General features: G+C 39.8%; 1 protein-coding gene across 1 annotated transcript in view; it reads right to left on the bottom strand.

Moving 5' to 3' along the window:
• Window positions 1–21,520, bottom strand: part of LOC133547484 (gastrula zinc finger protein XlCGF28.1-like) — a 229,426-nt gene that overhangs the window by 43,227 nt on the left and 164,679 nt on the right. The window lies entirely within an intron of this gene.

The raw sequence follows: 21,520 nt of genomic DNA, 5'->3' as shown, positions 1-21,520 counted from the left end.
TCCAGAGGAAAGTAGGTGTCATGAGAGGAGGAATAGAAATAGGAAGGAAGAAGACATTATTACTAGAATGAGATTAGGACATACATATCTAAATAGTTCACTAAAATTAATAGGCAAACATACTACATGGCTGTGTGATTTTTGCCACCAGATAGAGAATGTTGACCATGTTTTAATACAATGTAGGAAATACAATAGAGAAAGAGAAATACTGGAAAATAAGTTAGCAAAAGAAAATATTAGGTTAGAAGTGGGAAGTATATTAGGATTGCATTCAGAACACATAGGATATAAAGCAATATAAACATATTTAAAAAACACTGGGTTAAGTAAAAGAATATAGAGTAGGGATCCACCTCGGTCCACACTCCATTACAGTAGGTGGCGCTAATGCACACCACAAGGTTGCTTGCCAACCGACATAAAAACAAAAGCAGAAAAGAAGAAGAAGCAGAGCAGGACTGCCTTGTAACGTCAAGTGTGCTAACTGTCGTGAAAGCACATCGACACAGAAAGCCGCGAGCAGGACGCTAATAAGTCAGTCTTATTATTTGTTCTCCCGTTTGAAATATTTACGTCGTATAAAATACATATTTGATTCTTTATGTAAGGATAAAGTGGTCTCGATGCGCTAGAAGCACTGTGCCGCTTCTCCTGCTATCTTTGCTTGTTAGTTAGCTTAGCTGGCTAGTTAGCTTAGCTTGTTAGCTGCTAACAGAAGACACAGAAGTTATCAACACATCGCTAAGTAGAGATCAAGTGTGAGAGTAAAGTGTTGTGATTGTGTGAAAATGTCTACATTACACATGTTGAGAGCGTTGGTGGATCAGCGACTAACTGCTGCTGTTGAAGAAATATTTGTAGTGTTGGAAAGAACGATAGCAGAATACGAGGCGGAACTTTCTAGAACAAAGGAGGAAAACTATCAACTACTGGACGCTGTTTTCAAGAAACATCAAGTTGTGTTACACAGAACAGGTTTGTTTACTTATTGCTCTCACATCTTTACTAACTTTATATTTGATTAATAACAAGAACGTGACATTTGGAATGTATAATGTAATCAGAATGAACAGTGGTGGAACAAGTCAGAGCTGGGCCGGGGGCGGCCTCCATGACGGGGCCCCCTAAACCTAAATAATAAAGCTAATTCTAACATCATCTTATAACACACACATGCCTCTCTAGGTTTACCGCCAACAATCTTTAACCAAGTTTTAAAAAGTTTCCCAGACATTTTTTGCTGAAATTTGCATTTTCCTGACATGTATTTTTTTTCTCACTTTCACCACAGCATCAGCCCGTTCACAGGATGTAGAAAACATCTCAAAGGGGATCTGATTTTTGTTTTAACTTTGCCTACCTTTCACACCCCTAATGTAAGACAATAACATGTTTTTATTTTTTTATGTATTCTAATTCCTAAACAAATGTTAGCAAAACCTTAACTATCCTAATTCTAACAATGCAGTCTATTCCGCTCACTAAGCCCCCTAAACGAGAATTAGTTGATCAATATAATATACCCAGAATGCTATCTCTTTAAAACATGCTGTAAAAATGCATATCCTCGGGAAATTTGCCTTATAATAGCCACAAACTGGAGGATACATTTTTATTAAGATAACATTTTAAAAATAGTTTAAAGGTTTTATGGAATTTTCCAGGGTGTACCCCGCCTTCTGCCCCCGTTTGATTGATTGATTGAGACTTTTATTAGTAGATTGCACAGTACAGTACATATTCCGTGGAATTGACCACTAAATGGTAACACCATTCGGGTGTTTTTTAAACAAGTTGTTCAACTTGAGGTAGAAAATGGATGGATGGATGGAAGAAGACACATCACAATACAACCATACAGGATAAAAGGTGGCTTTTGCGGCGCTAGCTTAATGCTAACATACAATGGACGACCACATTGACAGGCTAACAAAAATTAGCATTGCGATCGTTTTAAACTTGTACAAAGGTTTAACAAATAGGAGTTTACTTGAACAAAACTGACACAAAACAACAGATGCATTTTTACTTCCATACTTATAATCCCCAAACTGTGTAGAAAGTAAACGTCGTACTACTAGGCCATTATGTTTATCAAACCTTAAAACTCGGATTTAGTATGGGACATAATACAATAGTTTCCACTCACAAAGACCCCAAACATCCACATTTTTAACCACTGATTTGTATTTTTATGTTCAGTTGGCCGACCAGAGGAATTAGTTGTCACGACAGCTAACTGTATCTTCTTACATCACACGTTCCACCATCCTCCATTGCAGCAAATACATTTCTTACAAGTATTATTATCACTGAAGGACAGTAGAAAAAGGCTAAACATGTTACACACAAAGGACGAGCAGGCTAATTGCTAAGCTAGCCACTAAACTAGCTTGAAACAAGAATAAATCATTGCTTGATAATATATCCTATTTAAAATCAATTGGCATGTTTTCAAACTTCAACCATTTACACATGTTTCAACTGATTCAAACCATTCCACTTTCAACATATTCCACTAATCCTGGACATTCAATCTATTATTTTTCCAAGTTCAAAAAAATTCCAGGAATTCACATTTTTCAAACCCTTTCTTGACCCTTTTTTCTGGCGACAAGTCCTTCCACATTTTTCAACCGATCCATCGTCAATCAGGAAAAAAAATGTTGTTTTTTAAACTTGGAAAAATTCCAGGTTTTCAGAAAATTCCAGGAATTTCATAATACCATTTCTCAATTAAAATTGTTACTACTTCAACATTTCTCGACCGATTTGAAAAAGTCCAACACTCACTGTTCAGAACATTCACAGTTTTCCCCAAAAATCCCACTTTTCCCAAAATTCCCAAATTTCCAGGAAGTTACCATTGATATGAACCTATTCAAACCATTCCAACATCAACATATTCCACTCGTCCTGGACATTCAAAATAACATGTTCCCAAGTTTTAAACCAAATTACAGTTTTCCTGGAAATTCCAACTCTTCAACATTTAAACCATTCCAACATTCAAACTATTTGTACATTCTCACTACATTCTGTCAGCATTTCAGTTCAACTTCAGTATTGGAGCATTCACACACAATTCCTTCAGGAATTGTTTCATCTACTTATTATTATTATTATTATTATTATAATTAAATGTAGCGTACTACATTGAATGTGTGGACTGCATGAATGATGCCTTCTCAGTTCTCACTCTAACGCAATTTGAGTGTCCAGAAACGCACTAAATTAATGTAATCCATTATTACTATTATTAATAAGGTAAACAAGTTATCTTTTGAAGGTGTAGTCAGTAATCTGATTACTTCATCCCAGTTTAACTGTGGTGACACTATCTAAATCAGGGGTGGCCATTACGTCGATCACGAGCTACCAGTCGACCGCGGGGGGTGTGTCAGTCGATCTCCAGCCAGGCTTTTAAAAAAATAGACTTAAAAATGAGTGATCATCAATCTTCACCAAGACGTCACTTAAATGACATTCACGGTACCGGAGGGTCTTGTGAGATGACGCTGGCTGCTGCAAGATCATTATTATGAAAATATGACCGATAGGAAGGCGAGAAACACTTTTTATTTCAACAGACTCTTGCGCCGTACCTTCCGTCAAAACTCTAAAGGCCGACTGCACATTTCCTATCTTCACAATAAAAGCCCTGCTTCATGCTGCCTGCGCTAACTAAATACAGAGCTTCGGAAAACTGGCGTGCACAAGCGATCCCTCAGAAAGCTGGCGTGCACATCACTTGTGCACGCCAGCTTTCTGAGACTCTTATTTTGTTAGCGCAGGCAGCATGAAGCAGGGCTTTTATTGTGAAGATAGGAAATGTGCAGTCGGCCTTTAGAGTTTTGACGGAAGGGACGGCGCGAAAGTCTGTTGAAATAAAAAGTGTTTCTCGCCTACCTCTCCGTCATTTTTTCATAATAATGAACTGGCAGCAGCCAGCGTCATCTCACAAGACCCTCGGGTGCCGTGAATGTCAATCAAGCAAGCTACGGAATTTGCCGCCAATGTTTTTCTTGTAAAGTGTATGGAAGCTGGATGAATTAGATGCCAAAAACCAACTACTTTCATGTGGTATTGTACAGAAAGGACAACTTTTTTTCTCCTCCATTTGAAAATGTGGGCTTTATCATCATTACTGTCTGATTCCAATCAATGCAAGTCATCAGAATCAGGTAATACACCAACTTATATTCTTGTCTTTGTGAAAGAAAGACATCTATATGTGTTACACATGCTTGTATTATCATTAAACACATTTAACTTGTTTACAAAAATGTCTCTTTCATAAATAAATAAATATAAATGATATATATAAATGAGGTAGATCCCCTCGAGTTGGTCGATTGAAAAGTAGCTCGCCTGCAGAAAAAGTGTGGGCACCCCTGATCTAAATGAAAGCAACACAGATGTCATCTTTTTTGGCCAACATGTTGACTGTGCTCATGCTTCTTTTATAACGGACATGTCTCTAAAGATGAATGTGAAAATGACAGTAATTATTGTCCACCAGCAGGGGGAGCTCATCACTAGTACTACTGCGTGGAGGCTGGCATGTGGTACATTATTTCCTGTGTGTGTATGACTTATTCAGAGGGAGAACAGCACACTTTCACGTATGGCGTCTACCATTAAGGATTGCAGGAATGACTTTTAGGATGATTTTATATGAATAAGGTGGATTGGATGTTGGCCTGGGAAGGCATTCCCCTGAAGGTCTTCTTCATGTGTCAGCTGGAAGTACCCTGACTGCTGTGAGGGGAAACTGATGAGATTGTGAGATCATATGTTGGTGCAGGACAATGTCTCATGTGACTGAGAAAAGCTGGACTTTTCTCAAGAATGTTTGTTTTCTCCTGTCCCGCAGACCTCAATGAAGCACATCGTCCTCGTGAGCAGGAGGAGGAACGACAGTCCCCCCATATACACGAGGAAGAAGAGGTACCACATTCCCAACACATCAAAGAGGGAGGAGAGGAGCCACATCCCCCCCACATTAAAGAGGAAGATGAGACGCCACAGACCCATAATGTTAAACTGACCCTTCACATTAAAGGGCAAGCGGAGGACCCACTGATCTTACACATCAAAAAGGAAGAGGAGGACCCACTGACCCCTCACTTTAAGGAGCAAGAGAACACGCTGACCCATCCATCCATTTCCTACCGCTTATTCTCTTTCAGGGTCGCGGGGGGCGCAGGCGCCTATCTCAGCTACAATCAGGCAAAAGGCGGGGTACACCCCGGACAAGTCGCCACCTCATCGCAGGGCCAACACAGACAGACAGACAACATTCACACACTAGGGCCAATTTAGTGTTGCCAATCAACCTATCCCCAGGTGTATGTCTTTGGAAGTGGGAGGAAGCCGGAGTACCCGGAGGGAACCCACGCATTCACGGGGAGAACATGCAAACTCTACACAGAAAGATCCTCAGTCTGGAATTGAACCCAGGACTGCAGGACCTTCGTATTGTGAGGCAGACGCACTAACCCCTCTGCCACTGTGAAGCCCACACGCTGACCCCTCACATTGAAAAGGAAGAAGATGATCCACTGACCCCTCACTTTACGGAGCAAGAGAACACGCTGACCCATCCATCCATTTACTACCGCTTATTCTCTTTCAGGGTCACGGGGGGCGCAGGCGCCTATATCAGCTACAATCGGAGCAAGAGATCCCCCTGACCCCTCAGATTAAAGAGGAAGAGGAGGACCCACTGACCCCCTACTTTAAAGAGGAAGAGGAGGACCAAGAGGCACCGCACATTAAAGAGGAAGAGGAGGAAGAGGGCATCAGTCAGCCTAAATGGTTGGAGGAGTTCCCAGTGACTGGTGTCCCTGTGAAGAGTGAAGATGATGAGGTGAAAGGTGAAAGTGAGGAGAGGGGAGGGGGGGAGCCTCCAAGCAGCAGCTCAACACAACACATGACAACAGAAGCTGATGGAGACCACTGTGGAGGATCACAAGCAGACAAGCTCTTAGCTCCACTATCAGATAGTGAGGACACAACGTCACACTCTCCTGACACTGATGATGAAGACTCTAAAGATGATAAGACATGTCACACTGACAACACTCACTTCACATCTTCTCTCTGTCACAAAACCTTTTAATACCATTGTAGTCTGAAAAGACACATGAGAACACACACTGGAGAAAAACCTTTTTCCTGTTCAATCTGTGGTAAAGGTTTTACTGAAAGTAAGAATTTGGACAGACACAAAAGAACACACACTGGTGAAAAACCTTTTTCCTGTTCAACCTGTGGTAAAGGTTTTACACAAAGTCAGAGTTTGAAAGTACACATGAGAACACACACTGGAGAAAAACCTTTTATCTGTTCAATCTGTAGTAAAGGTTTTGCAGAAAGTCGATATTTGAAAGAACATATGAGAACACACACTGGTGAAAAACCTTTTATTTGTTCAATCTGTCGCTTATCTTTTGCAAGGAAGGGATATATGAAAGTGCACAGGAGAACACACCGTGGTGAAAAACCTTTTTCCTGTTCAATCCGTGGTAAAGGTTTTACACATAGTACAGATGTGAAAGTACACATGAGAACACACACTGGTGAAAAATCACATTCCTGTTCAATCTGCAACAGAAGCTTTAGTCGACAATCAACCCTTGTAAGACACATGAGAACACACACTGGTGAAAAACCTTTTTCTTGTTCAACCTGTGGTAAATGTTTTACACAAAGTCAGAGTTTGAAAGTACACAAGAGAACACACACTGGTGAAAAACCTTTTTCCTGTTCAATCTGTGGTAAAGGTTTTACACAAAGTCTGAGTTTGAAAAGACACATGAGAACACACACTGGAGAAAAACCTTTTATCTGTTCAAACTGTGGTAAAGGTTTTGCAGAAAGTCGATATTTGAAAGAACATATGAGAACACACACTGGTGAAAAACCTTTTATTTGTTCAATCTGTCGCTTATCTTTTGCAAGGAAGGGATATATGAAAGTGCACAGGAGAACACACAGTGGTGAAAAACCTTTTTCCTGTTCAATCCGTGGTAAAGGTTTTACACATAGTACAGATGTGAAAGTACACATGAAAACACACACTGGTGAAAAACCTTTTTCCTGTTCAATCCGTGGTAAAGGTTTTACACATAGTACAGATGTGAAAGTACACATGAAAACACACACTGGTGAAAAATCACATTCCTGTTCAATCTGCAACAGAAGCTTTAGTCGACAATCAACCCTTGTAAGACACATGAGAACACACACTGGTGAAAAACCTTTTTCTTGTTCAACCTGTGGTAAATGTTTTACACAAAGTCTGAGTTTGAAAAGACACATGAGAACACACACTGGTGAAAAACCTTTTTCCTGTTCAATCTGCAACAGAAGCTTTTGTGACCGATCAAGCCTTGTAGCACACATGAGAAGACACCCAGGAGAGAAAGTGTTGAGTTGCAGTGTGTGTGGTGAAAGATTGTCTTCTAAGTACCAGTGTAAGAAACACAAGTGTGCTGGTGAGAACAGCAGCAGCAAATGAAACTGCAGGATTTGAAATAAACTGTCCAGACTTTCATTTTGACTTTCTAACATCAGCACATATAACATGTTATTGTTTGTCCAACAATCTTTTTTAATATGCTTCTACATTTATAGATTAGATATTTTATATTAGTGTTCTTTCTTACTCGAGTACATGCATTAATATGCAACATTGTGTACTTTTATTAAAAATTGAACAGAACAATTTGACTGAAAAGGTGAGAGTAATCAGTACAAAACATATTTTACATACATTAAAGAAATGTAAGTGTATATATATTCATCATACAATATTAGACTTATTCATAATAGTGTTTTTATAGTTGTTTGAAATATTGAAGTGTGACATATTTTATTTCTAATTATTAATCATCCCATAGATTAGCACCTTTATATGATATACATATCAATCAATCAATCAATGTTTACTTATATAGCCCTAAATCACTAGTGTCTCAAAGGGCTGCACAAACCACAACGACATCCTCGGTAGGCCCACATAAGGGCAAGGAAAACTCACACCCAGTGGGACGTCGGTGACAATGATGACTATGAGAACCTTGGAGAGGAGGAAAGCAATGGATGTCGAGCGGGTCTAACATGATACTGTGAAAGTTCAATCCGTAATGGATCCAACACGGCCGCGAGAGTCCAGTCCAAAGCGGATCCAACACAGCAGCGAGAGTCCCGTTCACAGCGGAGCCAGCAGGAAACCATCCCAAGCGGAGGCGGATCAGCAGCGCAGAGATGTCCCCAGCCGATACACAGGCGAGCAGTACATGGCCACCGGATCGGACCGGAGCCCCTCCACAAGGGAGAGTGGGACATAGGAGAAAAAGAAAAGAAACGGCAGATCAACTGGTCTAAAAAGCGAGTCTATTTAAAGGCTAGAGTATACAAATGAGTTTTAAGGTGAGACCTAAATGTTTCTACTGAGGTGGCATCTCAAACTGTTACCGGGAGGGCATTCCAGAGTACTGGAGCCCGAAAATAAAACGCTCTATAGCCCGCAGACTTTTTTGGGCTTTGGGAATCACTAATAAGCCGGAGTCCTTTGAACTCAGATTTCTTGCCGGGACATATGGTACAATACAATCGGCAAGATAGGATGGCGCTAGACCGTGTAGTATTTTATACGTAAGTAGTAAAACCTTAAAGTCACATCTTAAGTGCACAGGAAGCCAGTGCAGGTGAGCCAGTATAGGTATGTATATATGTATATATGTATATAAAGGTATATACAGTACAGGTATATATGTATGTATATATGTATATAAAGGTATATATAGTATAGGTATATATGTATGTATATATGTATATAAAGGTATATACAGTACAGGCGTAATGTGATCAAACTTTCTTGTTCTTGTCAAAAGTCTAGCAGCCGCATTTTGTACCAACTGTAATCTTTTAATGCTAGACATGGGGAGACCCGAAAATAATACGTTACAGTAATCGAGGCGAGACGTAACAAACGCATGGATAATGATCTCAGCGTCTTTAGTGGACAGAATGGAGCGAATTTTAGCGATATTACGGAGATGAAAGAAGGCCGTTTTAGTAACGCATTTAATGTGTGCCTCAAAGGAGAGAGTTGGGTCGAAGATAATACCCAGATTATTTACCGAGTCGCCTTGTTTAATTATTTGGTTGTCAAATGTTAAAGTTGTATTATTAAATAGAGGTCGGTGTCTAGCAGGACCGATAATCAGCATTTCCGTTTTTTTGGCGTTGAGTTGCAAAAAGTTAGCGGACAGCCATTGTTTAATTTCATTAAGACACGCCTCCAGCTGACTACAATCCGGCGTGTTGGTCAGCTTTAGGGGCATGTAGAGTTGGGTGTCATCAGCATAACAGTGAAAGCTAACACCGTATTTGCGTATGATGTCACCTAGCGGCAGCATGTAGATGCTGAAGAGTGCAGGGCCAAGGACCGAACCCTGGGGAACTCCACACGTTACCTTAACGTAGTCCGAGGTCACATTGTTATGGGAGACACACTGCATCCTATCAGTAAGATAAGAGTTAAACCAAGACAGGGCTGAGTCTGACATACCAATTCGTGTTTTGATATGTTCTAATAAAATATTATGATCGACGTATCGAAAGCAGCGCTAAGATCGAGGAGCAGCAACATAGATGACGCATCAGAATCCATCGTTAGCAATAGATCATTAGTCATTTTTGCGAGGGCTGTCTCAGTCGAGTGATTTGCCCTGAAACCGGATTGAAAGGTTTCACATAGATTGTTAGACGCTAAGTGTTCATTTAACTGCTCCGCAACAAGTTTTTCGAGGATTTTTGAAATGAAGGGAAGGTGAGACACCGGTCGGTAGTTTACCATGAGGTCAGGATCGAGGTTAGGTCTTTTAAGAAGAGGATGAATAACCGCTTTTTTGAATGCTAGGGGAACAGTGCCAGAGGAAAGTGATAAGTTTATAATATTTAGCACTGATGGACCTAATAATACAAAGAGCTCCTTGATCAGTTTCCCAAGAAGAGGGTTAAGTAAACATGTTGTTTGTTTAATTCCATTTTCACGTTGTAACAATTCCTCTAATGTTATTTCCTCAAAACGAGAGAAACTATTTTGGAGGGCAGTATCCGCCGTATATACCATCGTGTCAGTGTTAATAGAACCCCGTTGTAGCTGGGACGCATTGTCTTTAATCTCCTTTCTAATGACTTCAATTTTCTTACTAAAGAATTGCATAAAGTCATCAGCTGAGTGGGTGGAGCTACTGGAAGGAGTCCCTTGTTGGGTTAGCGATGCTACCGTACTAAACAAAAATTTAGGATCGTTTTTATTACGGTGGATGAGATTTGAATAATATTTAGCTTTAGCTAAGGTAAGCATGCGTTTATAAGTTATTAAACTATCACTCCATGCTTGATGGTGCACCTCAAGTTTAGTCGTGCGCCATTTGCGTTCCAGCTTTCTACATAATAATTTCTGAGCTCCAGTTTCTTCTGTAAACCACGGGGTACGCTTTTTTGGAGCCTTTTTTAACTTTAGCAGTGCTATGTTATCAATGGTTTCGCGCAGGGCGTTGTTAAAGTTGTTAGTGAGGTTATCAATAGAGCCCACATACTTTGGGAATGGTGCCATTACCGAGGGCAGTAGGTCAGCAAGAGTTGTCGTTGTGGCAGCATTAATGTTGCGGCTGCTATAGCATTTATTATTATGAGTGTGCCGAACATGAGTCTGAACTTCAAATTTTATAAGGTAATGATCGGACAATACTTTAGTATACGGGACTATCATAACTTTGGAAACGGTGATACCTCTGACAAGCACTAGGTCTATCGTATTACCGCTGCGATGCATCGGTTCATTTATTATTTGTGTAAGGCCGAAGCTATCAATTAGTCTGGAGCGCCACGCATGGTGGGTCCGATGGGGTATTCATATGAATATTAAAGTCCCCCATTATAATTATATTATCGGTGTGCATCACTAGATCAGCAACAGACTCTGAGAATTCACTGATAAAGTTTGAATAGGGCCCTGGAGGGCAGTAGATAACAGACACCACCATGCTTGACGGTGGAATGGTGTTCCTGGGATTAAAGGCCTCACATTTCTTTCCTCGAAAAATATTGCTGGACATTGTGGCCAAACAGCTAATTTTTTGTTTCATCTGACCATGGAACTTTACTCCAGAAAGTCTTATCTTTGTCCATGTGATGCCAGATGAAACATAAAATGAGCTGTTTGGCCACAATACCCAGCAAAATGTTTGGAGGAAAAAAAGGTGAGGGCTTTAATCCCAGGAACACCATGCCCACCATCATTGCTGTTTGTATACTAACATTGCTGTATATATAATAATATTGCTGTATATATACTGCATATAACATTGCTGTATTTATAATAATATTGCTGTATATATACTGCATATAACATTGCTGTATATATAATAATATTGCTGTATATATACTGCATATAACATTGCTGTATATATAATAATATTGCTGTATATATACTGCATATAACATTGCTGTATATATAATAATATTGCTGTATATATACTGCATATAACATTGCTGTATTTATAATAATATTGCTGTATATATACTGCATATAACATTGCTGTATATATAATAATATTGCTGTATATATACTGCATATAACATTGCTGTATATATAATAATATTGCTGTATATATACTGCATATAACATTGCTGTATATATAATAATATTGCTGTATATATACTGCATATAACATTGCTGTATATATAATAATATTGCTGTATATATACTGCATATAACATTGCTGTATTTATAATAATATTGCTGTATATATACTGCATATAACATTGCTGTATATATAATAATATTGCTGTATATATACTGCATATAACATTGCTGTATATATAATAATATTGCTGTATATATACTGCATATAACATTGCTGTATTTATACTTTTGACCCAGCATATTTGGTCACGTTTTCAGTAGACCAATAATAAATTCATAAAAGAAGCAAACTTCATGAATGTTTTTAGTGACCAACAAGTATGTGCTCCAATCACTACATCACCAAAAAATAAAGAGTTGTAGAAAGTATTTGAAACTCGAGACAACCATGACATGATGTTCTTTACAAGTGTATGTAAACTTTTGACCACGACTGTATGTACATCATCCTCACAAGACAACCAAACTTGTCATACACAATATATTTAAGAATAATGTTGGTAATCAAGTATAAAGTTAGTAAAGATGTGAGAGTAAGAAGTAAACAAAGCTGTTCTGTGTAACACAACTTGATGATGTTTCTTATAATAAACATCCAGTAGTTGATGTTGTCGCTCCTTCTCCTCTTTTCTTGGCCAAAGTTCCTCCTCATACTTTGCTGTGGTTCTTTGGCACATTTTCACACAATCACAACACTTTACACTCACATTAGTTCCCTACTTAGCGATGTTTAAATAACTTCCTCGTCTCTTTGTTCGCAGCTAACAAGCTAAGCTAACTAGCCAGCTAAACTAGCTGCAAACTTTCTTAAAATAAGCTAGTAAACAAAGTGCGCTCAGACTGATGTATCCGGCTACAAACAATTATTAACCGTGTGTACTCTATGAAACAACATATATGTAAGAATACAGAAATATAATGCCCGCCTTTAGGCCTTCTCCGTCAGACGCCATCTTGCTTTATCACCCGAACGGTCCACGCATGTGCGTACCAGACGTCACTTCCGTCAACTTGTTTTGCCACACTTACTTACCATGCTTCTTTTGTGTCATCTGTATTTCAATAACAACGTCATCATAAACCATTACATACAAAACAATCGTCATTAAAAAATAAGGTGAAACAGCACAGATCTGTACACAAACATGAAAGATGTGTTCAGCAGCCTTAAATGGAAAATAAATCGATTTTTTAAATTATTTTATAATAAGTTATTTATTTCGGGAATCTAAAAATGTTAAAAAAAATAGTTTGGTTACAGTAAGTGCTTTGTTTAAAAAATATCAACATTTCAAAAATAAATGATGCGATGGGAGTTAGTGGCGCCCCCGTGTGTCATTCATTACAATGACAGAAGCGTAAAAGTGGTTGAAATTGTGGCGATACACCGTATTTATATTCATATTCTTGTTCCCTTTGACTCCGAGGTAAGCTATTATTTTTTTATACATACATTACTAAAACATACAAGTATGTCATTAAGATGGTAGTGGCTGCTGGTGGCAGGAGCTCTGTGCTCTTGTGTCATCCTTTTCTCTTCCTGCTGTTTCCCTCTTCTTTTCATGTGGGGTTTGTTTGCCTTTTTGTTGGGGACCCTTTGGGACTGTGTGACAAGGGGTGGCACTTTGGTGACTTCTGCGTTGCTTTTTTTGTGGACTTCTGGATCTGCCTACCGGGAGCCTTTTGGCCATGGAGACCAACTGCTGGGTCTCCCAGAGTCCATTTGGAGAGACTGGAGGAGATGCGGATGAAGAGACAGGACTGTAGAGCAGGTGCTGAGCGCCGTGATGGACAAGCTTCACAGTGTCTTGGCTGAATGAGCAGGTATCGGACACCTTGGTCTCTTTGGACGCGTCCTCGCTCATCCATGCGGACTGGACACTGGCCGGGAGTTGGTGGGCGGCTCTCTTGGTTGCTTTGTTGGGTCTGCTCCTGTCTCTGGCCATGCTCCTCCCACCCCAGCAGATGATGGCGTGGAACACCGCAGAGGCCCCACAGTGTATATGGGTGTTGAAATGATGTTTTTGTTTGGTTGCTTGTGAATGCATGGTGCAATCGTGTGTGCGCAATATATATTATTGGTTAATTATTTGTTGTTGTTTTACTTTTACTTTTGTAGCAGTAAGTAGAAATAACACTGCTGGAGTGGCAGCTGGTTGCATCAGATCTGCTCTTTTAATGTCCTTTGTGTTCTTTGATGTTTCTCTCTTACGCACGTTTATGTGTGCTACGGCTATGTGTTTTTTCTATTTCTTCCCTCGGCCTCGGTCTGGACCACCTCTCCAGCGGCCCAAGCTTTGACTGAACATTTTTTCATTTTACTCAGCGCTCTCACCAGCATTTACCTGTTTCTCACCTTTTTTGTAAGGGGCGCCTCTTCTGTCTCCCTGGAATGTTTGCCTGCTCTTGAATGGGATTGTCACAGCTAAACAATGTGTGCAAAACATACAAATGCGCGTATTGATACCTGGGATATGGCGAGGACTTTTTCATTTTCAATTCAAGTCAATGTGTGGATTTCCACTGCTGCCGAACCCTTTGTCTGTGCCGTACCACAACCCTGCGCTAAATATAAGCAGAGCTTTTATATTTGCCAGATGGCACAATGCGGCAGGTCAATGGAGCTAAGATCTGCTTCAGTGGAACAGAAAGCCACGCTTAAACATAATAATACATTATCTGGTTTACTTTCAAAATAAAATACTAAAAAACTGTTTTGTTCAATGAAAATCTCCCCCAACATTTACTAAGATTAAACACAAATACGGCAACAAGAGAAGTTTCCAACCTTACTCTTTTCTAAATGAAATGTGTGCAGCTGAGTCTGTCTCTCAGCAGTAAATGTGCTGCTGCTTGCTGCTTGCTGCTTGAATAGATGCTGCAGTGTAAAACACAAAATGGCACATATGTCCTCTCTGTATGCATTGCAACTCTAAAGTACTTTTTCTACATTCCAATTGCATTTACTGATGAATAAACAAGCAACTCCACTCACGATGACTCTAAAGTTCAGTGATGTGTTGCTAACTTCAGACTTTTTCATCCTTGTTGATGTTTTGCAGTAGTTATCAACCATGATGTAACAATGCTGCTCATCTACCAGAGTCCACATTTTGTTAACAATGTTATTCATTCCTACTTACAATTGGATAATAACATCAATAATATGCAATGGTAATTTTTGGGGAGATTTTATAAGACACAAAAACAAATGAAAATTAAAGCTGCAAGCAGCGTTGGTCGGGTCCGCCGTTGGCCGCCGCCGCCGCCGCCGTGTCCCGAGTCCCGATCTTAGTCAGACCTACATAGAGGTCTTTGTTTCATGTCTCTACGACATTCCTAACAGAAGTTACAAGCAGTTTTGTCTGGAAAAAGGTGACGGCTTTTTACAAAACTTTTATTTTGAAGGGGTAATTGCCAACTTCCTGTTGATTTTAACTGAAAGATGCCACCTATAAAAATGTAGGTCTACAGACCTACACAGAAGTTTTTGTTTCATGTCTCTACGACATTCCTAACGGAAGTTACAAGCAGTCTGTTTTTTGTCTCTTCCTAGGGGGCGCTAGCGCGCAATTTTCATTTTTGGAGTTTGGTTGCTTAATAAGTTGGTCTGCCGCTCCATACCGATGTGTGTGTCAATTTTGGTGAGTTTTGAAGCAAGTTAAGGGGGTCAAATTAGGGTGCGAAGGTGCGAGCGCGCCTTGGGTTGCTGTCCCCGAGCCCCAGGGCTTAAGACGCCTTCGTCCCACTATTTAATGCATTGTGAAAGTAATGCAGTTGTTGTATTGAAGTGAAAATATCAAGCTCCCTGTTGATTTTTGCCAAAGTATGTTAATTATTCAAATGTAGGTCTAAGTCAGACCTACATAGTGGTTTTTGTTTCATGTCTCTACGACATTCCTACCGGAAGTTACAAGCAGTTTTGTCTTTGTTTTCTTCCTAGGAGCAGTTTGTCTGCGTTGTATTCCTAGGGGGCGCTAGAGCACAATTTTGAGTTTTGGAGTTTGGTTTTTTCATCAGCTCGCAATGGTTGCCAGTCCTGATGTGTGTGCCAAGTTTGGTGAGTTTTGAAGCATTTTAAGGGGGTCAAATTACAGCTCAAATAGGCAAAAATGACATGTTTTAGGAAACTTTGCGCAGGGCGTCTTTGAAGGCGCGTAAAATCAAAACCTTAAAACTTATCACAACTTTGATCTATACTTTTAATCAGAAGGGTCCAAACTCTCTCCTGAGCGATTTTGAAGCCGAAACGACAAACGCGCTCAGAGGAGATAACTTTTGAAGAAAGGTGACGGGTTTTCACAAAACTTTTATTTTGAAGGGGTAATTGCCAACTTCCTGTTGATTATTTCTGCTAGCTGTCAATTACTAAAATGTAGGTCTTAATGAGACCTACATAGAAGTTTTTGTTTCATGTCTTTCCGGCATTCCTACCCGAAGTTACAAGCAGTTTTGTCTGTGGTTTCTTCCTGGAAGCAGTTTTTTCTGTGTTTTATTGAAAAATTGCGCTAGAGCACAATTTTGAGATTTTTTTTTTTTTTTTTTCATTAGATCACAATTTCTGCCAGTCCTGATGTGTGTGCCAAGTTTGGTGAGTTTTGAAGCATTTTAAGGGGGTCAAATTGCAGCTCAAAGAGGCAAAAATAGCGTTTTTTGGCGAAAATTTTGCTTTGAAAGGGTTTTGCAAAATTTCTGTTGGTTTTAGGTATAGGAGTTTCTGATGGGGAATTTAGGTCTAGGTCAGTTCTACATAGAGGATTTTGTTTCATGTCTCTACGACATTCCTACCGGAAGTTACAAGCAGTCTGTTTTTTTTTTTTCGTAGGGGGCGCTAGCGCGCATTTTTCATTTTTGGGGTTTGGTTGCTTAATACGTGTTTTTGGCAAGCCTTACCGATGTGTGTGCCAAATTTGGTGAGTTTTGGAGCATGGTCAGTGGGTCAAATTAGGGTTCAAAGTTGCGGAAAAATAATAATAATAATAATTAAAGCTGCAAGCAGCGTTGGTCGGGTCCGCCTTTGGCCGCTCCGCTTCGGCTGCTGTCCCCGCGACTGAAGCCCTGGTCTTAGTCAGACCAACATAGAGGTCTTTGTTTCATGTCTCTACAACATTCCTAACAGAAGTTACAAGCAGTTTTGTCTGGAAAAAGGTGACAGCTTTTTACAAAACTTTTATTTTGAAGGGGTAATTGCCAACTTCCTGTTGATTTCAACTGAAAGATGCCAATCATCAAAATGTAGGTCTAAGTGAGACCTACATTGAGGTTTTTGTTTCAGGTCTGTCCGACATTCCTACCAGAAGTTACAAGCAGTTTTATCTGTTTCCTCTTCCTAGGAGCATTTTTTTCTGTGTTTTATTCAAAAATTGCAATAGAGCGCAATTTTGAGTTTTAAGGTTTGTTTTTTTCACTAGATCGCAATTTCTGCCAGTCCTGATGTGTGTGCCAAGTTTGAAGAGTTTTGAAGCATTTTAAGGGGGTCAAATTAAAGCTCAAAGAGGCAAAAATAGCATTTTTTGCGAAAATTTTGCTTTGAGTGAGTTTTTGCAAAATTTCTGTTGATTTTGGGTATAGACGTTTTTTATTGGAAATGTAGGTCTAAGTCAGACCTACACAGAGGTTTTTGTTTCATGTCTCTACGACATTCCTAACGGAAGTTACAAGCAGTCTGTTTTTTGTCTCTTCCTAGGGGGCGCTAGCGCGTAATTTTCATTTTTGGGGTTTGGTTGCTTAATATGTTGGGGTGTCACGGTAGACCGACGTGTGTGTCAACTTTGGTCAGTTTTGAAGCATGTTAAGGGGGTGAAATTGGGGTGCGACGGTGCGGAATAATAATAAAGAATAATAATAATTAAAGCTGCAAGCAGCGTTGGTCGGGTCCGCCGTTGGCCGCCGCCGCCGTGTCCCGAGTCCCGATCTTAGTCAGACCTCCATAGAAGTTTTTGTTTCATCAGTCTACGACATTCCTAACAGAAATTACAAGCAGTTTTATCAGTTTATTTTCCTAGGGGGCGCTAGAGCACAATTTTCATTTTTGGGGTTTGGTTTTTTTATTGGATGGCAATTTTCACCAGTCCTGATGTGTGTGTAAAATTTGGTGAGTTTTGAAGCATGTTAAGGGGGTCAAATTATAGATTTGCGTTTCTGGATGTTGTTGATAAATGGCTTTCGCTTGGCATTGTATAGCTTTAACTTGCACTTTGAAGCATTTTAAGGGGGTCAAATTTCAGTTCAAAGAGGCAAAAAAGGCATATTTTGCGAAAATTTTGTTTTGAAGGGGTTTTTGCCAACTTCCTGTTGACTTTAGGTACAGAAGTGTTTATTGGAAATGTAGGTCTAAGTCAGACCTACACAGAGGTTTTTGTTTCATGTCTCTACGACATTCCTAACGGAAGTTACAAGCAGTCTGTTTTTTGTCTCTTCCTAGGGGGCGCAAGCTTGCAATTTTATTTTTTGGGGTTTGGTTGCTTAATAAGTTGGTCTGCCGCTCCATACCGATGTGTGTGTCAATTTTGGTGAGTTTTGAAGCAAGTTAAGGGGGTCAAATTAGGGTGCGAACGTGCGAGCGCGCCTTGGGTTGCTGTCCCCGAGCCCCACGGCAGGAGAAGCTTTGCTGCCACTATTTAATGCATTGTGAAAGTAATGCAGTTGTTGTATTGAAGTGAAAATATCAAGCTTCCTGTTGATTTTGGCCAAAGTATGTTAATTATTCAAATGTAGGTCTAAGTCAGACCTACATAGTGGTTTTTGTTTCATGTCTCTCTGACATTCCTACCGGAAGTTACACGCAGTTTTGTCTTTGTTTTCTTCCTAGGAGTAGTTTGTCTGTGTTGTATTCCTAGGGGGCGCTAGAGCACAATTTTGAGTTTTGGGGTTTGGTTTTTTCATTAGCTCGCAATTGTTGCCAGTCCTGATGTGTGTGCCAAGTTTGGTGAGTTTTGAAGCATTTTAAGGGGGTCAAATTACAGCTCAAAGAGGTAAAAATTATCTTTTTTAGGAAAATTTGCGCAGGGGATCTTTGAAGGCGCGTAAAATCAAAACCTTAAAACTTATCAAAATTTTGATCTATACTTTTAATCAGAAGGGTTCAAACTCTCTCCTGTGCGAGTTTGAAGCCGAAACGACAAACGCGCTCAGAGGAGATAACTTTTGAAGAAAGGTGACGGGTTTCCACAAAACTTTTATTTTGAAGGGGTAATTGACAACTTCCTGTTGATTTTTTCTGCAGGCTGTCAATTATTAAAATGTAGGTCTAAGTGAGACCTTCATAGAAGTTTTTGTTTCATGTCTTTCCGGCATTCCTACTGGAAGTTACAAGCAATTTTGTTTGTGTATTCTTCCTCGGAGCAGTTTTTTCTGTGTTTTATTAAAAAATTGCGCTAGAGCGCATTTTTTGATTTTTTTTTTTTTTTTTTTCATTAGAACGCAATTTCTGCCAGTCCAGATGTGTGTGCCAAGTTTGGTGAGTTTTGAAGCATTTTAAGGGGGTCAAATTACAGCTCAAAGAGGCAAAAATAGCATTTTTTTGCGAAAAATTTGCTTTGAATGGGTTTTTGCAAAATTTTTGTTGATTTTTGCCCCAGAAGGTACAATTATGAAATCTAGGTCTAAGTCAGCCCTACATAGAGGTTTTTGTTTCATGTCTCTACGACATTGCTAGCGGAAGTTACAAGCTGTCTGTTTTTTTTTTCTTCCTAGGGGGCGCTAGCGCGCAATTTTTATTTTTGGGGTTTGGTTGCTTAATAAGTTGGGAAGGCCCACCGTACCAACGTGTGTGTCAAATTTGGTGAGTTTTGAAGCATGTTCAGGGGGTCAAATTAGGGTGCGAAGGAGCGGAATAAACAATAATAATAATAAAACGCTACAGATTCAATAGGGTCCTTGCCATGGCAAAGGACATGGAGTCCTTTGCTGGCAGGGCGGACCCTAATAATTAAAGCTGCAAGCAGCGTTGGTCGGGTCCGCCGCCGCCGCCGCCGCCGCCGTGTCCCGAGTCCCGATCTTAGTCAGACCTCCATAAAAGTTTTTGTTTCATCACTCTACGACATTCCTAACAGAATTTACAAGCAGTTTTATCAGTTTATTTTCCTAGGGGGCGCTAGAGCACAATTTTAATTTTTGGGGTTTGGTTTTTTTATTGGATGGCAATTTTCACCAGTCCTGATGTGTGTGTAAAATTTGGTGAGTTTTGAAGCATGTTAAGGGGGTCAAATTATAGATTTGCGTTTCTGGATGTTGTTGATAAATGGCTTTCGCTTGGCATTGTATAGCTTTAACTTGCACTTTGAATCATTTTAAGGGGGTCAAATTTCAGTTCAAAGAGCCAAAAAAGGCATATTTTGCAAAAATTTTGTTTTGAAGGGGTTTTGCCAACTTCCTGTTGATTTTAGGTACAGAAGTGTTTATTGGAAATGTAGGTCTAAGTCAGACCTACACAGAGGTTTTTGTTTCATGTCTCTACGACATTCCTAACGGAAGTTACAAGCAGTCTGTTTTTTGTCTCTTCCTAGGGGGCGCTAGCGGGCAATTTTCATTTTTGGGGTTTGGTTGCTTAATAAGTTGGTCTGCCGCTCCATACCGACGTGTTTGTCAAATTTGGGGAGTTTTGAAGCATGTTAAGGGGGTCAAATTACAGATTGGTGTTTCTGGATGTTGTTGATAAATGGCTTTCGCTTGGCATAGTATAGCTTTAACTTGCACTTTGAAGCATTTTAAGGGGGTCAAATATCAGTTCAAAGAGGCAAAAAAGGCATTTTTTGCACAAATTTAGTTTTGAAGGGGTTTTTGCCAACTTCCTGTTGATTTTCGGTATAGAAGTATTTCATTGGAAATGTAGGTCTAAGTCAGACCTACATAGAGGTTTTTGTTTCATGTCTCTACGACATTCCTAACGGAAGTTACACGCAGTCTGTTTTTTGTCTCTTCCTAGGGGGCGCTAGCGCGCAATTTTCATTTTTGGGGTTTGGTTGCTTAATAAGTTGGTCTGCCGCTCCATACCGATGTGTGTGTCAATTTTGGTGAGTTTTGAAGCATGTTAAGGGGGTCAAATTAGGGTGCGAACGTGCGAGCGCGCCTTGGGTTGCTGTCCCCGAGCCCCATGGTCGAAGAAGCTTTGCTGCCACTATTTAATGCATTGTGAAAGTAATGCAGTTGTTGTATTGAAGTGAAAATATCAAGCTTCCTGTTGATTTTGGCCAAAGTATGTTAATTATTCAAATGTAGGTCTAAGTCAGACCTACATAGTGGTTTTTGTTTCATGTCTCTCTGACATTCCTACCGGAAGTTACAAGCAGTTTTGTCTTTGTTTTCTTCCTAGGAGTAGTTTGTCTGTGTTGTATTCCTAGGGGGCGCTAGAGCACAATTTTGAGTTTTGGGGTTTGGTTTTTTCATTAGCTCGCAATTGTTGCCAGTCCTGATGTGTGTGCCAAGTTTGGTGAGTTTTGAAGCATTTTAAGGGGGTCAAATTACAGCTCAAAGAGGTAAAAATTATCTTTTTTAGGAAAATTTGCGCAGGGGATCTTTGAAGGCGCGTAAAATCAAAACCTTAAAACTTATCAAAATTTTGATCTATACTTTTAATCAGAAGGGTCCAAACTCTCTCCTGAGCGAGTTTGAAGCCGAAACGACAAACGCGCTCAGAGGAGATAACTTTTGAAGAAAGGTGACGGGTTTTCACAAAACTTTTATTTTGAAGGGGTAATTGACAACTTCCTGTTGATTTTTTCTGCAGGCTGTCAATTATTAAAATGTAGGTCTAAGTGAGACCTTCATAGAAGTTTTTGTTTCATGTCT

The sequence above is a fragment of the Nerophis ophidion genome, unplaced genomic scaffold (genome assembly GCF_033978795.1).
Source record: "Nerophis ophidion isolate RoL-2023_Sa unplaced genomic scaffold, RoL_Noph_v1.0 HiC_scaffold_118, whole genome shotgun sequence".
Lineage (NCBI taxonomy): Eukaryota > Metazoa > Chordata > Actinopteri > Syngnathiformes > Syngnathidae > Nerophis > Nerophis ophidion.
The sequence above is the reverse complement of the archived record's forward strand: the minus strand, read 5'-3'. Positions and strand labels throughout refer to the sequence as shown.